General features: G+C 36.6%; 1 protein-coding gene across 3 annotated transcripts in view; it reads left to right on the top strand.

The window, feature by feature from the left end:
- Nucleotides 1–1,449: 1,449 nt before the first annotated feature.
- Nucleotides 1,450–12,566, top strand: part of TTC23 (tetratricopeptide repeat domain 23) — a 114,589-nt gene continuing 103,472 nt past the window's right edge. Inside the window, exons 1-2 of one of the 3 annotated variants that reach the window (XM_067755972.1) lie at nucleotides 1,450–1,728; nucleotides 3,311–3,488. The gene's annotated coding sequence lies outside the window, so the exon portion shown is untranslated. The remainder of the gene's footprint in view (nucleotides 1,729–3,310; nucleotides 3,489–12,566) is intronic. The other 2 variants (XM_067755983.1, XM_067755962.1) reach the window with 2 other exon arrangements.

The raw sequence follows: 12,566 nt of genomic DNA on the forward strand, positions 1-12,566 counted from the left end.
AAACAACAATAACAACTTTGTAAGTTAAATATTCTGGCAGTTCCTAGCATGACTGAGTAGGCCATCAATAAATATTTCTTCAGGACGGAATTTCCTATGTCAGCAGAAGGAGTCGTCAAAGGAAGAGACCTTTATGATGGTAAAAAGAAAAAAAAAAGCATTGTTAAGGAACAGCAAAAAAATATTTTTTTAAGTACCTTGCTTGTTAACGTGACAACTTTTCTTCTGAAATGAAGTTTTTTAAAAATTTCCTCTCATGAAACTACTGTTATTGTTCTTTGGCAAGCTTGATGTTGATTATAATGTAGCAGTTCATTGTCAAGATATCCTGACTTTATAGATACTGTCATTTATTGTTCTTTGGCAAGCTTGATGTTGATTATAATGTAGCAGTTCATTGTCAAGATACCCTGACTTTATAGATTTACGTTGGTTTACTGTTAGAGGTAAATTACTGTTAGAGGTAAATAACCTAGAAAGCAGAGTTATATTAAATAAAAATAAGACCTATCTCAAAACAAAGTATGAGTTATAATGAAATACTTACCAATTATCTATTTAGTAAACCTGGTCTTCAGAAGTTACTGAAGTATATAGATGGTATATGTCATGTACTTCTAAGACCTTTTATACAGGTTTCCAAATACTTAAGAATTTGTAGTACTTAGAACTTTTTTGCTAGACTTAAAATGAGGAAATCCTCAGTTTATGTAAAAACAAAAATCTTTCGGTTATTAAAGATCAACCCAAATAATATATATTTGCTCCTAATATTGAAGAGTCACACATACAAAAAGGCAACTATAGATAGAACAATTTTTAAAAAGTAATCAATGTTAGTCTCTTAGTTTTCATTTCTTAAAAAACGAAATATTTTAATGCATTAATTTGACATCTGATATTTGATCATGAAAAATGAATCATCTTAAAACAACTTCTGCCCTCTGAAACTGACACAAAAGTAGCCATGTGATTCTTCGTATTAGTATGTTATCCTATGGCCACTCTTTAAAGTTCTCTAAATTTGTCAAGTGTCAGTTTCACAATTTGCCTCCCTCAGAACAAGGGGGAGGGACTTCCCTGGCAGACCAGTGGTTAAGACTTCCCTTTCCAGTGCAGGGGGTGTGGGTTCTATCCCTGGTGGGGGAGCTGAGATACCACAGGCCTCCTGGCCAAAAAACCAAAATATAAAACAGAAGCAATATTATAACAAATTCAACAAAGACTTTAAAAAAAGAAAAAAAGTCCACATCAAAAAGGTCTTTAAAAAAAAGGGGGGGGAATCCTCTAATACAAACTAGTGATTGGACAATCTTTGGCAAACTTTAACATCATCAGGCAGCGATACCACTTTAAGAAAATTCCAAGGAAAGGACAGCCCCATTTTAAAATTCCCACCTCTGGCTCCCAAGGATTGGGTTGCAAACTTAGATAAAACACTCTTCTCCACTCCCTATTGGTGCATGCTCTATCATTCATTCTCCCTGGAATTTTGTGAGATACTACGTTGCTTTATGGGAAAAGGCTGCGCCAATTTAGTCTGGAATTGCCCTACTTTAGACTTTTTCTGGTTATCAATCTGTACAAAGAATCACCAAACTGATACAGCGTGGACCAAACTGATAAATCAGGCTGCCGGGACATTGTGTAATTCGATCGAAAAAGAAACGGACAACCTCTCAAGCACATCGAGTATTTGACAAAGGATTTTACAACACAGTGAGAGATGTAAGAGTTAAACTTTTCTGATTTTTTTTTTTGCTAGTTTTAAAGGAGTAAGTGTCAAAGGAAAAGCAGATAAAATGCTGGCATAATGTAAGAGTGGCATGAAGAGAGTTTCAGAGGGTGTTTTTAGAAAGAACATTATTCGCAGATCAGTAATGGATTTTTGAATGGTAAAGGGAAAAAGGTAGTAAGATTAATAATAGATTATTTTATACTCCAAGAAGCTGTGGGGTTTTGTTGCTTTAATATGGATTTAAAGGAACACAGTAATATTATTGTAATTATCAGAGGAAATGAATATTTTTGTATGTATATTGTCTTACCTAGCATAATAGACAATCCAGCTGTTAAAAGATATAAGAGAAAATTATCATCATCTTTGGACCCAAGTTTTGTGTATATTTGTAGATTCGGAGATCCAGGGACAGATCTGCTAACAACAAAGGAAAACATAATATTGGTGTATGAAACAGAATCAGTAGGTAATGAATGTAAGGATAAATTCTCAAAAATGAAATCCAGCATTTATACTTTCAAAAGTGATATTTTCACTAAAACTAAAATATAAAAGTTCAGGAAATACTGATAAATGAGGATAATGTATATTAAAACATATTTGAAATAGCAACATTTAAAAAAAATCCAGCCCAATAAAAAATTCCAAAATATAGCATCTTAAAGATTCTTCAAACATTAATTCAGCTAGTAAATATAATACCTAGTAGCACATCTATACCTCTACAAGGCCTAACTCAGAGTAGGTATGCAATAAATATTTCTTGAGGGTCCTCTGTTAATCCATATATGGGGATATAAAGTAATAAAATACAGTCTCTCAAGAAGCTCATACTCTAGCTGGGAGAAAGAGACGCAAAAAGTTTAAATGAAGACTTCTGGATAGTTTTTGGTGCATAGATGACTGCTGTAGACCCTAGATGCTTCAGGTGCTCAGATCAGTGTGAGCAGAAATATTCAGGGAGAGTTTCACAGTAGGGTTAAGACACATTTTGAGCTTCAGCAATGAGCAAACTTTCAGTAGATAGAAAAGAAAAGAAATGGCATCCCGGGTAGTGGGAGAGTTGTTAGCAAATATGTGCAGCCTAAAGAATAGAGAATAATTAGCTCTGACGCAGCAAAAGCTTCATTTGGGGACCTTGGTATAATAAAAAATTTTTAAAAAGCATGAAAAGTTACACGAAAAGTCAAAATTGCCAGAATTAAGGAGTTTGGTCTTGTGTTTTAAAGTAATATTTGTAAAAGATAAAACTGACATTGCAAGAACAGAGACCAGAAGCTAAGGGGCTAAATACTATAAATAATGGAGTGCAGATTGGTAACAGCCTCATAAGACATTTTCTCCAAATACCTTCATATGGTTGAATAATATAAATCTTGATGCATTTCTTTCTACTCTTCTGAAGGATTGAGCTTATTTTTTGTTAAACACTACAAATATAAATTTTATTAGATGAGGTGTTAGTTGTGGTGTAATAAAACAGTAAAAGTAATTGTTTACATTGCATCAGTTCTTGCTCCTTTGCCCTCAGAATTTAACGGTTTCTTGTTTCTATTTAACGAATTGAAGGAATTTCAACCAAAAAAAAAAAAGTTGTGACTGAAGAACACCATGGGAAGATGGGAGATATTTGTACTCAGACTGTAGGCTTTCACCTGATCTGTTTCTCTGAGACAAAACTCAGTTCCATACCTCAGTGAGCTGCTACCATGTACCAGATGATATCCTCAGTGTTGGGCAAAAAAAGGTGAATCAAGAACCATCTCCTCCCAAAAAAGCTTCAGGGATACCAAGCAGGGTATTTGTCTCCTGCTTCAAAATTTGCTTCAAAGAACCTGAAGTTCATCTATTTAAAATTTTTTTTTAATTGGAGTATAATTGCTTTACAATGTTGTGTTAGTTTCTGCTGTACAACAAAGTGACTCAGCTATATGTATACATATATCCTCTCCCTCTTGGACCTCCCACCCACACCCCCCACCCCCGCATCCCACCCATCTAGGTCATCACAGAGCACCAAGCTGAGCTCCCTGTGCTATACAGCAGGTTCCCACTAGCTGATCAGTGGTTCCTAATCGGATAGATGGAGAAGGAGGTTATCTCTAGCTGTGGAAAAGAATCCTGAGACAAAGTCCCCTGATGACAAATGTGGCAGACTGCATTGCTCGCCAAATATTCCATTTACTCCCCTGGATATCTAGCCCTCTTTGGAATTAGGGAGCAAATGAAATATTAGCAGAAGTGAGGTGGGTCACTTAAGGGCAATGGTAGTGAAAAGCCCATACACAGTTTTTCAATCTCTGTTAGTCTACCATGACTCCTGTTGATGTACAGTTAAACCTTGGTCAGCCTGGATCTCTGAAAGACTGTGGATCAGACACTCCCACTCCCCACCTCCATCTCCACCCCTACTAAATCAAGTGAGTCTGTAGCATGTAGGAGTTAGTGTCTTACCTCATTATAGCCTAACTGATGCTGACTACCTAAGCTCTTATCAGCTTTTCCCCTGAGGATATCGGCATTTCATTTATTTCAGTTTTCTTAAGAAAAAATGCCCTAATCAACTGAGTTTCATCTATCAGGTAGATGATACATTTGGGGGGAAATCACACTATAAAGATGGTTTAATTGTTCATCCAGTAAACATTTATTGAGGCCTATTAGGTGTCAGGCAATAATACCATGTGACCCATCTATTCATAGAGCCAGAATGTTAAGATTGATTTTCAAAATTTTTGGAGCCTGTGCCATATTGTCTTTGGGAATCAGTGCTGCCCTATCTTATGAAAGTCTTGTAGTTATAAGATGTATAAAAGTCAGAATTACATATAAAACTGCATGGTGGTTTCATAGCTATTTTTTAACAGCTTTAGTAAGGTATAATTTACATACTATAAAATTCACTCACTTTAAGGATATAACTCAATGATTTTTTTAGAAAATTTACAGAGCTGTGTAACTATCACCACATTCCAATTTTAGAAAATGTCCATCACTATAAAAAGATACCTCATGCCCATTTGCAAGCACTTCTCATTCCTACCCCCAGCCCTGGCAATCAATAATAAAATTTCTGTCTCTATAGATTTGCCTTTTCTGGACATTTAATACATTAATGCAAATGGAATCATACAATATGTGGTATTTCACATCTGGCTTCTTTCACTCAGCATAATGTTATTGAGGTTTATCCATGTTGTAGTATGTGTCAGTCCTTCATTCCTTTTGTTTTTTTATTGAAGTATAGTTGATTTAGAACATTATACTAGTTTCAACTATACAACATAGTGATTCAATATTTTTACAGATTATATACTCCATTTAAAGTTATTACAAAATAATGGCTATATTTCTCTGTGCTGTACAATATAACCTTGTTGCTTATTTGTTTGATACATAGTAGTTTGCATCTCTTAACCCCATACCCCTATCTCACTCCTCCCCTCTTCCCTCTCCCCACTGGTAACCATTAGTTTGTTCTCTATATCTCTGAGTCTGATTCCATTTTGTTATATTCATTCAATTCTTTTATTTTTTTAGATTCCACATGTAAGTTATAACAAGTATTTGTCTTTGTCTGACTTATTTCACTAGGCATAATACCCTCTAGGTCCATCCATGTTATTGCAAATGGCAGAATTTTATTATTTTTTATGGCTGAGTAATAATCCATTGTATGTGTGTGTGTGTATATATATATATATATATATATATATATATATATCTCACATATTCTTTATACATTCATCTGTTGATGGTTGCTTCCAAATCTTGGCTGTTGTAAATAATGCTGCTATGAACATTGGGTGAATGTATATTTTGTTTTATTTGCTTCAGATATATGAGTGGAATTATTGCTGGATCATATGGTAGTTCTATTTTTAGTTTTTTGAGGAACCTCCATACTGCTTTTCATAGTGGCTGCACAAATTTATTCTCGCCAATAATGTATAAGGATTCCCTTTTCTCTGCATCCCTGCAACATTTGTTATTTGTGGTCTTTCTGATGATAGCCATTCTGACAGGTGTGAGGTGATATTTCATGTGTATTTGATATGCATTTTTCTGATGATTAGTAATGTGCATCTTTTCATGTGCCTGTTGGCCATCTGTATGTCTTCTTTGGAAAAATGTCTATTCAGATCTTCTCACCATTTTTTAGTTGGGTTGTTTGTTTTTGTTATTGAGTTACGTGAGCTGGTTATATATTTTGGATAGTAACCCCTTATTGATCATAGCATGTGCAAATATTTTCTCCCATTCAATAGGTTGTCTTTCATTTTGTCAATGGTTGTCTTTGCTGTGCAAAAGCTTTTAAGTTTAATTAGGTCCCATTTGTTTATTTTTGCTTTTACTTCTTTTGCTTGAGGAGACAGATCCAAAAACAATATTGCTACAATTTATGTCAAAGAATGTTCTGCCTATGTTCTCTTTTAGGAGTTTTATGATTTCAGGTCTTACATTTAGGTCTTTAATCCACTTTATTTTTGTGTATGGTGTGAGGAAATGTTCTTGTCTCATTTTTTTACATGTAGCTGTACAGTTTTGCCAGCACCACTTACTGAAAAGACTGTCTTTTCTCCATTGTATATTCTTGCCTCCTTTGTCTTAGATTAATTGACCATAAGTGTGTGGGTTTATTTCTGGGCTCTCTATTCTGTTCCGTTAATCTATGTGTCTGTGTCAGTATCATGCTGTTTTTATTCCTGTAGCTTTGTAGTAGTCTGAAGTCAGGAAGTGTGATAACTCCAGTTTGTTCTCCAGTTTGTTCAAGATTACTTTGGCAATTTAGGGTCTTTTGTTGTTCCACATAATTTTTAGGATTATTTGTTCTAGTTCTATAAAAATTTCATGGGTATTTTGATAGAAATTACATTGACTGTGGAGATTGCTTTGGGTAATATGGACATTTTAACAATACCAATTCTTTGAATCCAGGAACACAAGATATCTTTCCATTTCCTTCATCAAGGTTTTATAATTTTCAGAATTTAAGTCTTTTACCTTTTTGGTTATGTTTATTCCTATGTATTTTATTCTTTTTGATGCAATTTTAAATGGGATTGTTTTCTTGCTTTCTCTCTCTGATTATTAGTATATAGAAAAGCAACAGATTTCTGTATATTAATCTTGTGTCATGCAACTTTGCTCAATTCACTTATTAGTTCTAATAGTTTTTTCGGTGGAGACTGTAGGGTTTTCTATGTATAGTATCATGTCATCTGAAAATAGTGACAGTTTTGCTTCTTCCCTTCCAGTTTAGATGCCTTTTATTTCTTGTTCCTCTCTGATTGCTATGCCTAGGGCTTCTGATACTATGTTAAATAAAAGTGGTGAGAGTGGACATCTTTGTCTTGTTGCTGATTTTAGAAGAAATACTTTCAGCTTTTCACCAATGAGTATGATGTTAGCTGTGGGTTTGTCATAAATGGCCTTTATTATGTTGAGATATGATACCTCTATAACAATCTTGATGAGAGTTTTTATCATGAATGGATGTTGAATTTTGTCAAATGCTTTTTCTGTGTGTATTGAGATTATCATGTGATTTTTATTCTTTCTTTTATTAATGTGGTATATCAGATTGATTGATTTATAAATATTGAACCATCCTTACATCCCTGGAACAAATTCCACTTGGTCATGGTGTATGATCCTTTTTATATATTGTTGAATTTGGTTTCCTACTATTTTATTGAGGATTTTTGCATGTATATTCATCAGATATATTAGCCTGTAATTTTCCTTTTTTGTACTATCCTTGTCTGGTTTTGGTATCAGGGTAGTGGGAGACTCAAGGAATGAATTTGGGAGTGTTCTTTCCTCTTCAATTTTTGGAATAGTTTAAGAAGGATGGGTATTAGCTTTTCTTTATATGTTTGGCAGAATACCCCTGTGAAGCCGTTCAGTCCTGGACTTTGGTTTGTTGGGAGGTTTTTTTAATTATTATTACAAATTCAATATCTCTACTAGTGATCAGTCTGTGTAGATTGTCTATTTCTTCCTGTTTCAGTTTTAGCAGGAGGTGTGTTTCTAGAAATTAGTACATTTCTTCTAGATTGTCCAATTTTTTGGCATATAACTGTTCATACTAGTGTCATAAATTTTTTTGTATCTCTTTGATAGCAGTTGTTCTTTTCTTTCATTTCTTGCTTTGTTTATTGGGGGCCTTTCTCTTTTCTTCTTGATGACCATGGCTAAAGGTTTATCAATTTTATTTATCTTTTTTAAAAAAATAGTTCTTGCTTTCATTGATCTTTTCTATTTTTGTCTCTATTTTATTTCCTCTCTGATCTTTATTAGTTTCATGTTCCTGCTGACTTCGGGCTTCATTTTTTTTTTCTAATTCCTTTAGATGAGAAATTAGATGCTTTGAGATTTTTCTTGTTTCTTGAGGTAAGCTTGTATCACTATAAACTTCACTCTTAGAACTGCTTTTGTTGCATCCCGTAGATTTTGGAAAGTTTTGTTTCCATTTTCATTTGTCTCAGGGTATTTTCTGATTTCCTTTTTGACTTCTTCATTGATCCATTGGATTTTTAGTAGTACATTGTTTAGTCTCCATATGCTTGTGCTTTTCCCATTGTTCTTCCTGTAGTTGATTTATAGTTTCATACCATTGTGATTGGGAAAATGCTTGAGATAATTTCTGTCCTCTTAAATTTGTCGAAACTTGTTTTGTGGCCTAGCATATGGTCTATCCTGGAGAACATTTCCTGCACACTTGAAAAGAATGTGTATTCTGCTGTTTTGGGATGGAATGTCCTGTAGATATCTCTAAAGACCAACTTGTCTGTGGTGTCATTTAAGACCACTGCTGCCTTATTGATTTTCTGTCTGGATGATCTGTCCATTGATGTAAGGGGGTGTTAAAATCCCCTCTTATTATTGTATTATTGTCAATTTCTCCCTTTATGTCTGTTAATATTTGCTTTGTATATTTAGGTGCTCCTATATTGGGTGCATATGTGTTAACAAGTGTAATATTCTCTTCTTGTATTTTTCCCTTTATCATTATATAATACCCTTCTTTGTCTTTTGTCATAGACTTTGTTTTTAAATCTATTTTGTCTGATACGAGTTTTTCTGTCTCCACTTTCTTGTTTCCATTTGCATGAAATACCTTTTTCCATTTGCTCTCTTTAAGTCTATGTGTGTCTTTAGCTCTGAAGTGAGTCTCTTATAAGCAGCATATAGATGGATCTTGCTTTATTATCATCAGCCGCTCTATGTCTTTTGATTGGAGCATTTAGTCCATTGACATTTAAAGTAATCATTGATAGGTATGTACTTATTTCCACTTTATTAATTGTTTTCCAGTTGTGTTTGTAGTTCTCTGTTTATTTCTTCTTTTTTTGTTTCTTCCCTTGTGGTTTGATGATATTCTTTATTGGTAGGCTTGTATTCCTTTCTCTCTAGTTTTTGTGTATCTACTATAGGTTTTTGATTTGTGGTTACCTATATATATGTTGACCTATAACTATATCTACTTGTTTTAAAAAGGTAGTCCTTTAAGTTCAAATGCATTCTACAAGATCTACAGTTTTTTCTCTCCCTCCACCCCAACATTTTGGGTTTTGATGTCATAGTTTACATCTTCATTTTTATCCCTTTACTGATTATTGTCATTATAGTTGATTTTACAATTTCTTTGTCTCTTGATCTTCATACTACCTTATTTAAGTGGTTGATCCTCAGTCTTCACTATACATTTGCCTTTACTAGTGGTATTTTTCCTTTCCTATAGATTCTTACTTCTTGTTATAACCTTTTCTTTTCCATTTAGAGAAGACCTTTTAACATTTCTTTTAGGGTAGGTTTAGTATTGATAAACTCTTTCAGTTTTTGCTTGTCTGAGAAGTTCTTTATCTCTCCTTCAATTCTAAATGATAATCTTACTGGGTAGAGTATCCTAGGGTGCAGATTTTTCCCTTTCAGCACTTTGAGTATGTCACACCACTCATACATCACACCACTCCCTTCTGGCATGCAAAGTTTCTTCAGAAAAATGAACTGATTAGTCTTATGGGGGTTCCATTGTATATGACTCTTTGTTTTTCTCCTGCTGCTTTAGAATTCTCTCTTTAAATTTTGCCATTTTAATTATGATATGTCTTGGTATAGGTCTGTTTGGGTTCATCTTGTTTGGGACCCTCTGTGCTTCCTGTACTTGAATATCTGTTTACTTCTTCAGGTTTGGAAAGTTTTCAGCTATAATTTCATGAAATAAATTTCAACCCCCTTCACTCTCTCTTCTCCTTCTGGGAACCCTGTAATGCAAACATTGGTAACATTAATGTTATCCCAAAGGTCCCTTAAACTGTTCTCATTTTATGAATTTGTTTTTCTTTTAGCTGTTTGATTGGGTGATTTACATTATTCTATTCTATTTACATTATTCTATCTTAAATTGTTCTATCTTCCACTTATGCATTCTTCTGTATCACCTAGTCTCCTATTAATTCCTTCTAGTGTGTGTTTCATTTGTTATTTTACTCTTCAGTTCTGACAGGTTCTTTTTTATATTTTTCTAGTTCTGTGTTAAAATTCTTACTGTGTTCATCTATTCTTTATTCAGTTAGCATTCTTATTACCAATGCTTTGAATTCTTTATCTGGTGAATTGTTTATATCTATTTCTTTCTTTTTTATTTTTTGACTGTGTTGGGTCTTCATTGCTGCATGCAGGCTTTCTCTAGTTGTGGTGAGTGGGGGCTACTCTTAGTTGCAGTGCACAGGCTTATCATTGATGTGGCTTCTCTTGTTGCAGAGCACAGGCTCTAGGCGTGCAGGCTTCAATAGTTGCAGCATGCAGGCTCAGTAGTTGCAGCCTGTGGGCCCTAGGGCACGCGGGCTTCAGTAGTTGCAGCACATGGACTCAGTAGTTGCAGTGCGCAGGCTCTAGGGTACGCAGGCTTCAGTAGTTGTGATGCACAGGCTCAGTAGTTGTGGCTCGCGGGCTCCAGGCTCAGTAGTTGTGGTACACAGGCTTAGTTGCTCCACAGCATGTGGAATCTTCCTGGACCAGAGATCGAACCCACATCCCCTGCATTTGCAGGCAGATTGTTAACCACTGCACACCAGATAAGTCCCCCATATCTGTTTCTTTAGTTGTTTTTTCAAGAGTTTTCTCTTGCTCTTTCAATTATGACAAATTCCTGTGTCCTCTCATTTTGCTTAACTTTCTCTGTTTCTATGAAATTAGGTGAAATAGTAACCTATTGCAGTCTTGAAGGGGTGTCCTTATGTGGAAGCATCCCTATACAGTCTGCATGTCCCCAGTAGCCTTGGTGGGAGAGCGGGATTTGGCGTGAACACAAGTCATGTCTTTCCTCAAGGTGAACTGGCAGCTATCACCTTGGTAAAAGGTGAGGCTGGAGATGGAGGGGCTAGAGCCAGAGCCAGGTGTGAGCCAAGGCTTCCCCTCTGCTCAGTGGCTTTTACCACCATATTGGGGTTGGGGGTGGGTGTCAATTCCTGAAGCAGAAACCCTGAGGCTCGGGCCCAAGCTGCCTCAGTTCCCTTCAAGGGTGTGCTCTCCTCCCTCCCAGCACTGGCACCACTGCCCCAGAGGGGAGCTGTACTTGAGCAAGAGGGGCTGGTGTGGTCACTCGACATGTGTCAGGGCGCAGGCTGTGAGTCCAGCTGGGGTCAGAGATCTGGACTACTTTTGATGTGTTGCCTGTGTAAGCAGCTAGGATGGCTGCCCCTGCCCTGTTCAGATGCCACCTCAGGCCCAAGACTCCTTTGTCTCTCACAGCTGGGCTCTCCCCATAACCTCAGCCACCCCTGCCCTAGTATGGAGATAGATGCACCACAGAGCAGGCAGGGCCTGCGTGGGGTCTCAGCATGTGTCGGAGTGTGAACTGTGGTGGTCCAGCCACAGTCAGAGACACGGCTTTTCTGATGAGCTATGTTTAGCACCAGCAGTGGCTGCCCCTGCCCTCTAGATGCTGCTTCAGGTCTGAGCCAAGTCTGTGTCTCACAGCTAAGCTCCCAAGCAGGACTTCAATATTCACTCGGCTCAGGCTGTGGCGCACACCATAGTAATCATGGGAAACCAACCAGTCACTTGCACAGCCCTCAGTCTGCTCCCTCTGCCCTGCCTTGGGAGCAATCAAGTGGGCACATGATACTTGTGAGTGGAATTCAGGCTTCCCACAGCCTTCCCGTTAGTCCCACTGGCATTCCAACCAGTCATGGGGACTTGTCTTCCCTGTGTCAGACCCCAAGGCCGGGGCACCCAATATGTTGCTCAAACCACTCACTCCCCAGGGAGGATCTCTACTTGTGTAATCTCCCTTTTCCTCTGAACCTCCTCCCAGGGGCACAGGTACTGACCTGATCTCATCTCTTCTCTTCTTGCCTGATTCCGTGTGGATCTTTCTTACAGCCATGGTTGTACAGGAGTCTTTTTGCCAGTCTGCAGTTAGTTTTCAGTGAGAGTTGTCCACGTTTAGATGTATTTTTGATGTATTTGTGGGGGGAGGTGAGTTCTGTGTCCTCCTACTCCACCATCTTGATCAGTTCCCTCCTCATTCCTTTTTATTGCAAAATAATATTCCATTATATGGATACTACCACATTTGTTTTATCCACTCACCAGTTAATGAGCATTTGGATTGCTTTCAGTTTTTAGCTATTGTAAATAATAGTGCTATGAAGATATTCACAAGGTTTTGTGTGAATGTGCTTTTTAGTTCTCTTGGGTATATACCTAGGAGTGGAATTGCTGAGTCATATAGTAACTCTGTGTTTAACTTTTTGAAGAATTATGCAACTGCTTTCTAAAGTGAATGCATAATTTTACATTCCACCAGTGTTGA

The sequence above is a fragment of the Pseudorca crassidens genome, chromosome 1, assembly GCF_039906515.1.
Source record: "Pseudorca crassidens isolate mPseCra1 chromosome 1, mPseCra1.hap1, whole genome shotgun sequence".
Lineage (NCBI taxonomy): Eukaryota > Metazoa > Chordata > Mammalia > Artiodactyla > Delphinidae > Pseudorca > Pseudorca crassidens.